This window comes from Panthera leo, chromosome C2, assembly GCF_018350215.1.
Source record: "Panthera leo isolate Ple1 chromosome C2, P.leo_Ple1_pat1.1, whole genome shotgun sequence".
In the NCBI taxonomy this organism is placed as follows: Eukaryota; Metazoa; Chordata; class Mammalia; order Carnivora; family Felidae; genus Panthera; species Panthera leo.
The window spans coordinates 107,075,804-107,089,500 of NC_056687.1; the positions used below are offsets into that span (position 1 = coordinate 107,075,804).

At 40.3% G+C, this 13,697-nt stretch overlaps 1 long non-coding RNA gene across 3 annotated transcripts in view; it reads right to left on the reverse strand.

The window, feature by feature from the left end:
• Positions 1 to 3,348: 3,348 nt before the first annotated feature.
• Positions 3,349 to 13,697, reverse strand: part of LOC122229969 — a 50,848-nt gene continuing 40,499 nt past the window's right edge. The window contains exon 5 of one of the 3 annotated variants that reach the window (XR_006207220.1): positions 3,349 to 3,489. This is a non-coding gene — a long non-coding RNA (uncharacterized LOC122229969). Of the gene's footprint in view, positions 3,490 to 8,633; positions 9,063 to 9,304; positions 9,593 to 13,697 lie in introns of those variants that run through there. The other 2 variants (XR_006207218.1, XR_006207221.1) reach the window with 2 other exon arrangements.

The following is a 13,697-nucleotide window of genomic DNA, read 5'->3' on the forward strand; positions in this document are numbered from 1 at the left end:
ATTATTAATCCCATTTTATAGATGAGCAAACTGGTGTATAAAGGCATAGATGTAACCTCATGGAGACAAATATGTTTTATATCGTAATTACTGCCATATTACTTTTTTCCAGTATTTTGGCTTTTTTATATGTGCCAGTGACAAAGGATCATTTAATGTGGAATATTTCTTTTTTTTTTTCAATCTGAACTACTTTAGAAAAATCTAAATTCTGAGTAAACCTTGAAGTAAACTTATGAATGCAAACACATAGTTTGCATTGTCTTGTAAAAGAGGTTATAAAACAATTTAATGGAAGAATCCATTAATTTTAATCCAAATTAAAATACTTTGCTCATAGAGAAGATGTTATACTAAACTGATTTCTGTAAAGAATATAAACATTACATTCTTATATTTTATTATAAGGAGTTCAAAAGACTGCAAAGTGGTTATCGTTATTTCTTAGCCACATCAACCATAATTCTGTCTCTATTTTGAAGGCTTGGAATAGTATAATTAAGTGAGCTATAGGGGATCAAATGCTCATCAGGAGGGTGAAGTATAAGACTTGGACCCCTAATTTGTATTCTGGCCTCTTTGTTTACCCAACTGAAGTTTTCTGACATTGAGCATATATTTATTCAGTCATTTACTTATTAACTTTTAAAGTTATAAATACCTGTTCTATCCCAACAATGTACCAGGCACAATAATAGTTTGATAGAGAAATATTTTTGAACCATTACTTTATTAAAAAAAAGTTTTTCCCCCCTCCTTGTTCAGCTCTTTCCCCTAATTTGGCCAGTTAGGGTTTTCTGGGTTCATAGGTTTAGGAAAGTGATATGAAAACAGAAAGAGTAGGGGTGCCTGGGTGGCTCAGTTAGTTAAGCATCCAACTCTTGATTTTGCTCAGGTCACGATCTCATGGTTCATGGGTTCAAGCCCCATGTTGGGCTCTGTGCTGACGGCACGGAGCCTGCTTGGGTTCTCTCTCTGCCCCTCGACCGCTCATGTACTCTCTCTCTCAGAATAAATAAATAAACTTAAAAAAAAAAGGAAGCAGAGAATAAAGTTTCCCTTTGCTTCTGAGTTTCAAAAGATTAGGCCCTTAAAGGAACACGTAGGGCACTATATAGAAAAGATGTTTGAGAGAGGGACCTCAAAAATAAGAGCTAGCCTTCTATCTATCTGTCTCCTGTTCCTTCTAAGAAAAGTTTCTCTGAGCTGAGACAAGAGAGGAATTAGAGGAAGGCAGTAAGAGTGCAGATGTCGGTGGGTCCTAGAAAGGGGTCCCTGTGCCCATCCCCAAGTAGGAATGACTAAGAGTCAGACTGAGACAGACCAAGCTCCAGCCCGTAGTGCAGACTGCCCGGGGCCCAGCGTGGTGTCAGAACTGTAGAATAATTTGTTTGCACCTAATGAAAATAGTAGTGAGAACAACTGGTTGGAAGGGCCTTGTGTTTAGGAAGAGGAGGTCTCTCTGATAGCCTTTGTGAGATACTTCTCAAGGCTTGGAAGGAACAGGTATCCAACCAGGTGCTAGTATGGACACAGAACATGGAGATCTTGAGGGGGTGCCTATGTAATTCCTCCACAACTTGGGTACAACCCCAGTGAAGTGGATGGGGGTCCACCTTGACTTAGATTAAATTGTCTATCTTGGTATCATGGGAATATGTAAACAAAAATGAAATATGTAAATAGTCATATTTTTGGACACCTATGTTGTGGACAGTGATTTTTACTGACTGAGCCAGGGTTAGGGATTACATGGTTGGGGAGAGAGATAATAAAGAAGCAAGCAAAGAAATTAATAAAATAATTATAGGCTGCAAGAAGCACTAAAAAGGAAATAAATAGGATGCTAGTGAGCAACCAGGGGGACCTACCTACATAGGATGGCCAGGAGAGGCCTGGTGGAACAGCCAGCCCACAGGTCCCAAAGTATGGAAAAGCATTGCTTGTTCCAGATGCCATAGAAGGCCAGCTGCCTGGAATTACTATTGTAATAAAGTTGGGAAGGTTATAGGCCCTTTAAGACCCTCATAGGGAGTTGGAATTTTATTCTATGTGCAATGAGAAGCCATCGAAGGGTTTTAATTAGGAGAAATCAGAGTCAAATCTACATTTTAAGAAGACGAATTGTGGGGGCTGGATTGTCAGATAGAGACAAGAATAGGAGTGGGGGTCCAGTGAGCAGCTCCTACAGTGGTCCAGGCCAGAGATGACAGAATCTTGAACTGAAGTGGAACGTGAAATGGAAAGAAAACAGAAAAAAATATATAAGATACCTTTTCAATATAGAGTCAAGAGGAATGGCTGATGCATGTGAGGCAAAGGTAGATGTCAGGATGACTCCCCCCCAGGGTCTGGTTTTATGATGCTAGGCCATTTCTTGAACTTGGGGAAAAGGTGATGCCTTTTTGGGGTTGTGGTGGGAAATCAATTGGTTCATTAAGACCTGTTCAGTTTGACATGGCAAGAAGTTGTCTGCATGGAGTTGTCAGGAAGGTATTTAGACATGAATTGGGTTCAGAGGGAAGCTCTGGGGAGATAGAAGTTTGAGATTCATTACTCTACAAATGGTCTTCAGTGTTACAAAAATGGACAAGGTCCATTAGGGAAAGAATGTGAGGGAAAAGAAGAGAGGGTCTGGAACTAAGCTGGATGCCCACTTAGAGGTCAGGCAGGTAAAGAGGGCACAGTCAGCTTTACCTCAAAGTGAGACGTGTGTTTACATTTTTTTACTCTTTGTGATGGCTCAGGTCAGTAGACAGGGAACCAATCAAAGGATCCCTGTTCCTCAGATAGGACCCCCTCCTCAGGCTCTGAGTAAGTCCCCTCAGGCATTAGTTTCCTCAGCTATACAAAAAGGTCCCTGTGGTAGCACACCTACCTTCCTTACACGGTTTGGTGAGAAGTGTCAAGATGGAATTAAACTCAGGCACAAAGATTTACATTCAAATGCCAGCCGTTTTCTCAGTCTTAATGAATAGTCCAGACTTTGTATTTTAGGCCTTTAGAAATACTAATAATGCAAACGGAATCAAAATCATCATTCATATTATTAACAAGCAGTTTTGAGTAATGTTTTGAGTAAGTGCCTAATAAAGTTTAAGAAATACAAGTAACTCATGTTTATTAAAGAAGAATTACTAGGTCTCCATTCATAAGCTTCAATATCCTGCTTAATGGATTCCATACAACTTAACATAGAAACCCAGTGAATGAATTATGGAGAAACAGTCCACAAAAATTATATGGTTTCCTTTTTTACTGTTGTTCCCCCCTCCATGAAATAACAATGAGGAGTGTAGCTTGAATAAAGCCATTTCTTGCAGCAGAATGAAGGCATTAGGGTGACACTGGTTGTATTTTAGCTGACCGGCAGGCACATCCAAAGCTTTGTGGTCAGAATGCGCCCCCTTGTGGAAGATGTGAATAAGGATGGTGGAGAGGAAACCGCATCGCCTTCAAGATCTTGTGAGAACTGAGGTGGGGAGAGACCTGAGGAGGCGATGAATAAAAGACTGTGGACCACATTTTGTAAAGAGCTGTGTAAGGAAGAAGGCACTTCAACAAATAAAAGGAGTGTAGCCGGATGGAAAGGAGAGCCTGGGGCAATTAAGCTTGCAGCCTTAGGTTCTAGAAAACTTGAATCATTTATGATGAATAATAAATAGAAAAGCCACGGAATGAATTGTAAAGTGGTGGAGGAGGGTGTTGTCTCTGGGCAACGCCTGCCTGGGTTCAGATCTTGGCTCCCGAAGTAGCTGTGTGATTTGGGGGAGTCATTTTGCTGCTCTCTAAGCTTCTGTCACCCTGCCTGTAAAGCAGAATTAACAACAGCACCTTGGTTGTTGGTTGTTGCTATAGATCAGGGTTGTTGTGAAGAGGCAATGAAATAAGGTATAAAAAGTGTTTTGAGTACAGTGACTGCTATATGAAAATAGCTCTCACTGCTACCTGCCAGTATGTGCATTTCAAATCGGAGAAAGACATTCGCATTTCTTGTTTTAAAAAAATGGCTTCCCGATATAGACATTTGTCAGCTACAGAGGGAAGCTTCCCTTCTGTGGCTCTGTGCAAGTTGCAAGACTGAAGATGCTTGAACCCTTCTGTGAGGTACCCCAGCTGTGGTCCGCCAGGTTCCACCCTGCTCATCTGCTGTGTGTGTGTCACCAAAGGTGTCCAGACACATTTGGGTCAGTGTGACCAATCCGTTTTTACTACAGGTCCGTCAGGGCTGGCTGGGTGGGTGGCTGGGGCAGGGGTCACCTTGCTGTGAGTGACAGGTTAAGGCATACATGGGAAGTTAAGCCAGGGCCACAGGAAGGGCACAGATTCACTGGAACCCAGAAAAGTCGTACTCCAGGAGGACACAAAAGAGTACTCTCAGGGCAGTAACTATTTCCATTCAAGTGGCAACATGGTGCCAACGGGCAAACAGATGAATAGCAGGATAATTATAGGAAGGTCTCTGAAACTTGATTTAAACAAACAAACAAAAAAGTATTTGTCTTTTAATTCCCTCAGATGCGCCGCCAAAAATTCAAGTATTTGAAAATGTCAAGGAGCAGTGGTGAAACTAAGAATCTCAAGCAGGGAAGAGAGGCGGGGTGGTGTGTGTTGGGTCCGAGGGCCATGCGCTGGGCCGAAGGCTCTCCTTTCCGGGGAGGGTCCTCGGGAGTTGTGCTGATGGATGGCTCTGCACATCTCTCTCATTCAGTGAAGAAGTCCACAGCCTGGATCTGAAATCCAACTTCTGTGAAACAGGTCTCAGATGGGGAGTTCCATTTCAACTAGCCAACCTTTGGAAGACTCTTCCCTCATGTCTCCTGTTCTTTCATATCGTGGAATTATAGTTCAGTGAGCTTTGGAAATTAATTCTAGTAAATGTTATGAAATGAAACAAAATGAGCTTAATGATTCTAATGTTGATGTTGGACCTCCATGACCTTCCCAGCCTCCATGCCATCCTTCTGGCTTCACGTGGCTGCCTCCTCGGCCAGAATCATACTTTTTCTGACCCCACAGCACTCTCTCCAGCACCCACAATCCTTCTCCTCATTGGCCTTCTGTGGTTCCCACCTGCCAGTTCACACCTCTGAGTGGCTCGCGCTTTCTTTTTTGTCTTTTCTTCATCTGGGCTGACAAGTGTTACTTGGGGGAAACACATCCCTAAATAGTGCTATTAGATTCCATCGTGTTTTTGTGTTCTCAAAATCGGATCTGGGACCTTGAGCCTGTTTCAAATTTTTTATTCATTTCTTATTGTTCCCTCACAGTCCCCATAGTGTCTGAGTCAGACTTATTCCTCTGCCCTCAGGTTCCCAGCCCCAAAGGTGCCACTTCTCACTTTCAGTGAATCATATTCTGTCCTTTACTTTAGAAGGAGTTCTAGGGTAATTTTTCTTGGCCCTTCCTTATCCACAGTGAACTAATTTTTGTTGTCATTGTAGATGTTCTCTTCTGTGTCTCAGGGGGATGTGGCCCTTCCTTTCTGCCAAGGCTGATCTTACATTCTGCTGTAGATCTCATTCTTCGGAGATTTCTTCAGTGCCCTACTCCATCAATTATTCCCTTTCTGCCCCTTCATCACTAGCTTTCAATATACTTTCTTCTCCTCTAACTGGTTCCAACTATACTTACCTACCTTTCAATTTCTACTTCTCTTTCAAATTTCTTGAAATAGATCTCTGTGCCTATTGCCAGTGACGATGGTCCTTACTGTCTAGTCTGGCCCTTATCACTCTATTATGATGCTTTCTTTAGGGCCATTGATGATCTGTCTTCAGACCTTATCTTTCTTTTTTTGTTTGTTATTATTGTTTATTCTTCAGGTTTTTATTTCAATTCCAGCTGGTTAGCATGTAGTGTAATATTAGTTTCAGGTGTACAATATAGTAATTCAACACTTACATATAACACCCAGTACTTACCACAACAAGTGCCTTCCTTAATACCCATCACCCCTTTGGCCAATCCCTCACCCACCTCCCCTGCAGCAACCCTCAGTTTGTTCTCTATTATTAAGAATCTGTTTTATAGATTGCCTTCTTCTCTTTTTTTCCCTTTCTCCTATGTTCATCTGTTTTGTTTCTTAAATTCCACATATGAGTGAAATCATTTGGTATTTGTCTTTCTCTGGCTGACTTATTTCACTTGGCATACATAATACACTCTAGCTCCATGTATGTTGTTGCAAATGGCAAGATTTCATTTTTTGGTGGCTGAGTAATATTCCATTTTACATGCACAAACATGCACACATGCATGTCCACACACACATATACATATGTATATATGTACATATACACACATACATATGCATATATACACCACGCCTTCTTCATCCATTCATCAGTTGGTGGACATTTGGGCTCTTTCCATAATTTGGCTATTGTTGATAGTGCTACTATAAATATCACTGTGCATGTGCCCCTTCCAATCAGCATTTTTTGTGTCTTTTGGGTAAATACCTAGAGTACAATCGCTCGGTTGTAGGGTAATTCTACTTTTAACTTTTTGAGGAACCTTCCACACTGTTTTCTAGAGTGGCCACACCAGTTTGCATTTCTACCAGCAGTGTAAGAGGGTTCCCCTTTGTCCACATCCTCCCCAACATCTGTTTCCTGTATTGTTAAATTTAGCCATTCTGACAGATGTGAGGTAGTATCACATTGTGGTTTCGATTTGTATTTCCCTAATGATGAGTGACGCTGAGCATCTTTTCATGTGTCTATTACAGACCTTATCTTTCTTAAACCTCTCTAGAAAGCTCCAAACAACTGACCATCCTCTGTCTTAATACTCTCTCCTCCCTGGTCACATACTTCTGCCCTCTCTTAGTGTTTTCTTCCTGCTTTTCCTAGCATCAGTTTTACATGCCAATCCATTCTCCATGTGCTGCTGGGTATTCTGTCTAGAGCACAAAGCTGACCATGTCATTCCTCCACTTAAACCATCTAAGCTTCCTTTTAGAATCAACCTCAAATCTTCAAGATGGTTCACGAAGGTCTGCCACTCTTTAGTCTCTCTCCTCATTACTTTCATCCACTCCATAATCCAGTTATATTTAACTCTTCTCAGCCTGTTTCCTCTAATTAAACACTCTCCCCTACATTTCCCAGTATGGCCTTCACCTCTCATGATCCCCTGGACTCACAAAGTCCTACTGGCTTTTCATATTTCAGTCCAGGCACCACTTCCTCCTGGAAGCCTCATCTGGTGTCCCGTGTTTTGATCAGATGTCTCTACTCTGTGCTCCTGATTCTGCCTGTCTAAAGAAGTCATGACCTATAATGATCCCTTTTCTCATCTCTGACGCCCACCATATTTTGAATTCCATGACAAGAAGGCTCTGTCTGATTAGGTCACCCCTGAAGTCTCAGACCAGCATAGGAAATAACAAAGAGTAGAGGCTTAATAAGTATTAGTTGAATGATCAAGACAATGAATTAAATGAATTATATAATCATATTAGAACTACTAGTAACAAAAGTAATAACTAGTAGTAGCAAAATTAGCTAATATTTTCAGAGAGCTTACTATGTGTGAGTCATACTTCTAAGTACTCAAGTACTATTTATTTATTTTTTTTTAATTTTTTTTTAACGTTTATTTATTTTTGAGACAGAGACAGAGCATGAACAGGGGAGGGGCAGAGAGAGAGGGAGACACAGAATCGGAAGCAGGCTCCAGGCTCTGAGCCGTCAGCACAGAGCCCGATGCGGGGCTCGAACTCACGGACCATGAGATCATGACCTGAGCTGAAGTCGGACGCTTAACCGACCGAGCCACCCAGGCGCCCCTCAAGTACTATTTAACTCATATAATTCTCCTAACACCCTCACAAGGAAGGTACATGTTTTCATGTTTTCATTTTACAGAGGAGTAAACTGAAGGATGATAGGACAATTTTCTAGACCAATGGTTAACAAAGTACTACCCTTGGGCCAAATCTGGCCAGCTGACTGATTTTGTACATAAAGTTTTGTTGGTTATACAGCCATGCCCATTTGTTTACATATCTTCTAAGGATGCTTTCCCACCACAGTGGAAGATTTGGGTAGTTGTGACAGACTGCGTGACCCAGAATGCTCGAACTATTTGCTTTTTGGCCCTTTGTAGGGCATTTGGGGCATGCTGAATATCATGTTTACTTGTGCTATCTTATTGTTGATATCCTGAGAAGACAACCTCACGTTCTTAAACCCCATTTTAATTTTTGATGTTTTGGTAGCATATTAAAGCAAAATCTATCAGTCTATAATTTAAAATCTTTCCCTTGGTGGAGATATGTTAAAAATCCATGACCTGGCTCCTAATACCTCATAGAATTTAGGAATTAAAGATGCCCATGGCCTGTCCCATATGTTTTTTTTTAAAAAAAAAATGGAAAACGAGGTCTGGAGATCCTGATTTATTTCCTAATAGTTATGTGAACAGCCCAGTGGAGGGTTTGGACAAGAGGTCCCCTGGCTTACTAACAGAGGCCCCGGCAGCCCAGCTCTTCCTGCTCATTGGCAGGGCTCCCACAGCACCCACTTTATCTGAGGGACTCATTTTGGAGTCAGTGATTTGGGGACAGAAGCAGGAGGTTGGACTATTTATTTTCTGAATGTATAGAGCCAATTCTAAGCCCTCAACATCAACAGGATCCAGAAAGTCTAGCTAAAGATTGTTATCTCTCTGCTTTACTCTATATTCTGTTATTATTCTGAATTATTCCCTGATTTTTTTGTTTATCTCATTTATGCACAGAGTATATGGGGGAGGGTGTGGGTGAGTGTGAGTGGGTGTTGGAGGTGGTGGTGTGGAGTCTCCAGTTTTCATGACCAAACCTTAAGCGTATGAGAAAAGTGCCTTAAGGTCTAACTAGGACAAATGCAACGTTAGTAAATATTGGTTTTGATACCATCTGAGCCCTGGGGTACAGAGTATGAAAATTCCAAATGGTTATTATTCAGATCAATCAGTAAAGAGCACATTAACGCCTCGGCGGAGCTGCATGGCTCAATTAGCACACACGGCATCCACTCCTCGCTTCTCGGATGCAGCTCACATCACCGAAGACCCTGTGTGAGCAACACTGTGGTTAAGGATATGTCACAGCAAATCAACAAAATATGCGGTTTGATCAGCACATTCTGAGAGCAGATCATTAAAATATGCAACCAGATCCCCCAAGTGCATGAAAAATTAACTAACAAGTTTTGTATCTTGATCAGTTTAATGAGTGAGAAGTCGCTGAACAAGAGTGTCAAATTGTACAGCCCAGCAAGGGGCAGATGATTGTCTGAGAGGAGAGGGGAGGGCCAGAGCTAATACTGTTGGTTTTCAAAATACCGATCCTTAGAATTCCATGTCAGAGAGAGCTGATTAGTATTAAGATGTTGTACAGTCTGTGTCCACCAGGATGTGATGAGATGTAGAGCCTTCTGATGTAAATGAAACATTGATTCTCCTTTTCAGGCTTCACTAAACCTTAATGGGCCCAGCCATGCGCCTAGAAGCCCCTGCCAATGGCATCATATACACATGTGTGGGACTAAGAGGCAGTGGCAGCCTTCTGGAAATATCTAAACCATCTGACCTTGAAGAACAGCTAAAAGGAAGAGAAAAAAAAAGCTCTTTAATCAAACTATATCAGAGATGCGGCATGCCATGAAGAAAGAAACAGGGCTTAATAAGCCAGGCATGCCACCGCTAGAAAGTTGGTGGAGAATTTGAGCAAATTAAGCCCAAGTGGTTGATGATCACTGAGGAAACATGTGAATTGGATTGTCACAGAAGCCTATGGGGACTTCTGTCACCCTGCTATTGGCAGGATGCTGATGGGGAGGCTGACAACCCACTTTTAAAGCAGCCACACATGCCCCCAGTGACTTGGCCCATGTATAAACGGGAACTTGAGCACCAGTCTGTTAATCCTGCTCTGCTACTTTATCTTGGCCGACCGGCTGGCATTGCAGCTGCAGGAGTGTCGGTTTCCCAGGGCATAAATTTACCCCCTTCTCTAATGAGCTGGGCAACAGAAAAATGGCCATCCTGAATAAAAGGCAGAAAGCAAACCCAAATGGGAAACATTGTGCAGACAAAGGAGAAGATTGGCACTCTGGCAAATACTGAAGCTGGAGCTGGCGGCCAGTTACCCTTGTGTTGAGCATGTACTGTTGGGGCAGAGGAGGTGGGAGAGACGTAGACTTTTTTTTTTTTTTGGTCTTTCTAATTTTTTATTAGATTTTCCCAAAGTGTAGCACATGGACATACCTAGAATGACTTTTGGTCAAATGTGTTATATGGACAAACTTTTAAAATTAGTAACAGTTATGATTCTTTTTCATAAATACCAGATAAAATGGAAATAGCACATCAACTTCCTGATTTGACTAATATTCTTTTTTAGAGTGAGGTAAAGATAGCAAAAGTGAGTCAAATTAAGTTTAAAGGAAAGTACTACTTATGTCATAGGGCATGTGATAAATGGTGATGTCAAAAATCATAAAGGGATTTTCAAATGGCTGAAGTTTAGAAAAATTTGGGCTAGAATATGTTCCTTGGGTTAAAAAATTTTCATGCGGTTCAGCCTATCAGTTTGGTGTCTGTGTTGAAAAGATGTAGGTTTCTGTTTAAAATGGTTTTAAACAGAAAAGGAAGAACAAGGATAGGAATAAATCATGAAAACAAAAGAAAGATTTTTAAATTTGTCACTTATCCCATTTACATTTGTCAGATGGGCTAAGGGAAGTTCTTCAGCCATAAGCCTGAGAGGAGAAAAAAGTTAAGATCTAACAGATTTTTTTTCCATGCTGTGTTTCAACGACACATATTGTGCACTGCTTAATGCTTGCATGGGGGCCAGACCCAGGTCTGCAGAAGGACCTTGCAAGCATCTGTGAATCTCTTTCTTAGAGCAATCAGAAAATGTTAATTTCAAAATTTTGCAATATACAGCCGAAAGGATCTAAAAGCACATCACTAGCGTTCATTAGTATCTTGATTTATACAGAGATACAAAGAAGCTAAGACCGAGAACATACTCTTGTGCTAGCACATTAATAAGTTGTCATAATACCATGAAAATGCTCTTTGGATTACCAAAAATTAATTTGCAACTGTTGAAAGTTTTAATTAAATTTTTATGAAGACTTTTAAACAAATTATAACACGCATCAAAGGTATGCATACTCTCTGTGTATGTATGGCATGCATAGTTACACACACAGACAGATTTATGTACATTTTAAAAAATGTATAAATGTACGTGTGTACCCTCCAGCCAGCTTAAGAAATAGAAGATGGGGCACCTGGGTGGCTCAGTCAGTTAAGCAGCCGACTCTTGATTTCAGCTTAGGTCATGATCTCACAGTTTGTGGGATAGAGCCCTGTGTCGGACTCCTTGTTGGGCATGGAGCCTGTTTAAGATTCTCTCTTTCTCACGGGGCGCCTGGGTGGCTCAGTTGGTTAAGCGTCTGACTTCAGCTCAGGTCACGATCTCACATTCCGTGAGTTCAAGCCCCGCGTTGGGCTCTGGGCTGACGGCTCAGAGCCTGGAGCCTGCTTCCGATTCTGTGTCTCCCTCTCTCTCTGCCCCTCCCCCGTTCACGCTCTGTCTCTCTCTGTCTCAAAAATAAATAAACGTTAAAAAAATTAAAAAAAAAAAAGATTCTCTCTTTCTCCCTCCCTTCTTCCCCTCCCTCTCCCTCTCTCAAAATAAATAAACTTAAAAAAAAATGACTAGTATTTTGAAGCTGCCAGTGTGCCCCCTCAACACAACCCTGTTCAACCCACCCCTTCCCAGGTACCTATTTTACTGAGCTTCATGTGATCATTCCTTTGCCTCTCTTTATAATCTTACTATGCATGCATGTACTCTACATAATATATTATCTAAATGTCCTGAACGTCAATTTTATATTAAGGGAATCACACCACATGGATTCTCTGTAACTTGCCTTTTCCACTCAATATTATGATTTTAGCATTGACCCATATCAATAGGCATAGATTTAGTTCTTATATTTTCACTCCTATGTACTGTTCCAGTGAATACCCCACAATAGTTTATTCACCTTACTTTTCACGGACATTTGGACTGTTTTCATTTTTTAATATCATGAGTAATGTTGCTTTTACAGGTCTCCTGGTGTCCATGGCCAAGAGCTTCCCTTAGGTATGTACTTAGGGCTGGAATTGCTAGGCTGTCAGTAGTGTCACATCGTTTTCCAAAGCAGTTTATCAGTTTATACGTCCATTGTTTATAAGAGCAATAAAAATAAAGTGACTGGACCTTTACCTTGTAAAATACACAAAAATAAACTCAAATTGATTAAAACTTAAATATAATATCTGAAACTGCAAAATTCTTAGAAGAAAACATAGGGAAAAATCTTCCTGACATTGGTGTTGGCAATAATTTCTTGAAAATGACACCAAAAACTTAGGCAACAAAAGCAAAAATAATAAGGAACTAAAAAGCTTCTGAACAGCAAAGGAAACAAACAACAGAATGAAAAAGGCAACGTAAGGAATTGAAAAAAAATATTTTCAAACCATGTATCTGACAAGGAGTTGATATCCAACGTATATAAGAAACTTCAACAACTCAATAGCAAGATGATAACAACAACAAAACAAGTAACCCAGTTAAAAAATGGGCAAAGGACTTGAATAGACATTTCTTCCAAGAAGACATACAAATGGCCACCAGGTATATGGAAAGGTGTTTAACATCACTAATAATCATGGAAACACACCAAAAAACCCACAATGATATACTACCTCCACCTGTTAGGATTGCTATTATCAAGAAAACATGGCAAATGTTGACAAGCTTGTAAGAAACTGAAACTCTTGTATACCATTGGTGTGAATGTAGAATGGTGAAGCTACTGTGGAAACAGTATGGTTTATGTTAAAAATAGTAAAACCATTTCATTCAACAATCTCACTTCTGTGTATATATCCAAAAGAATTGAAATCAGGATTGCAAAGAGATATCTGCATTTCCATGTTCACTGTAGCATCATTTACAAAAACTAAAGTAGGGAAGCAATCAAAATGCCATTGATGAATTAACAGATAAAGAACATGTATATGCATACAATGGAGTATTATTCCGCCCTAAAAAAGACAACAATGTTGCCATATGTGACAACTTGAATAAACCTGAAGGACACTATACTAGATGAAATAAGCCAGTTGCAGAAAGACCAATAGTTCATGATTCCATTTGTATAAGGTATCTAAAATAGTCAAACTCACAGAAGCACAGCATAGAATGGTGGTTGCCAGGGACTGGGGGCAGGAGTGTATGGGAAGTTATTGTCCAATGGGTGTAAGGTTTCAATAATGCAAGATGATTAAGTTCTAGATATATTCTGTACAACATAGTTCCTATAATTAACAATATTGTATTGTGCACTTAAAAAATTGTTCAGAGGGAAGATCTCATGTTAAGTATTCTTACCACAAAAGCAAAACCAAAGACAATGGAGCACAAGAAAACTTTTAGAGGTGATAGATACGTCTATAACCTTGCCTGTGGTGATAGTTTCATGAAAGAGTGTATATGTATATCCAAACTCATCAAGTCGTATACATTAAATAGGTGCAGCTTTTTGTGTACCAATTATACATTAATAATGATATTTTAAAAGTGTTTGACATTTAAAAAACGTATAATTTGTACATGAAAAACTAATGTATTG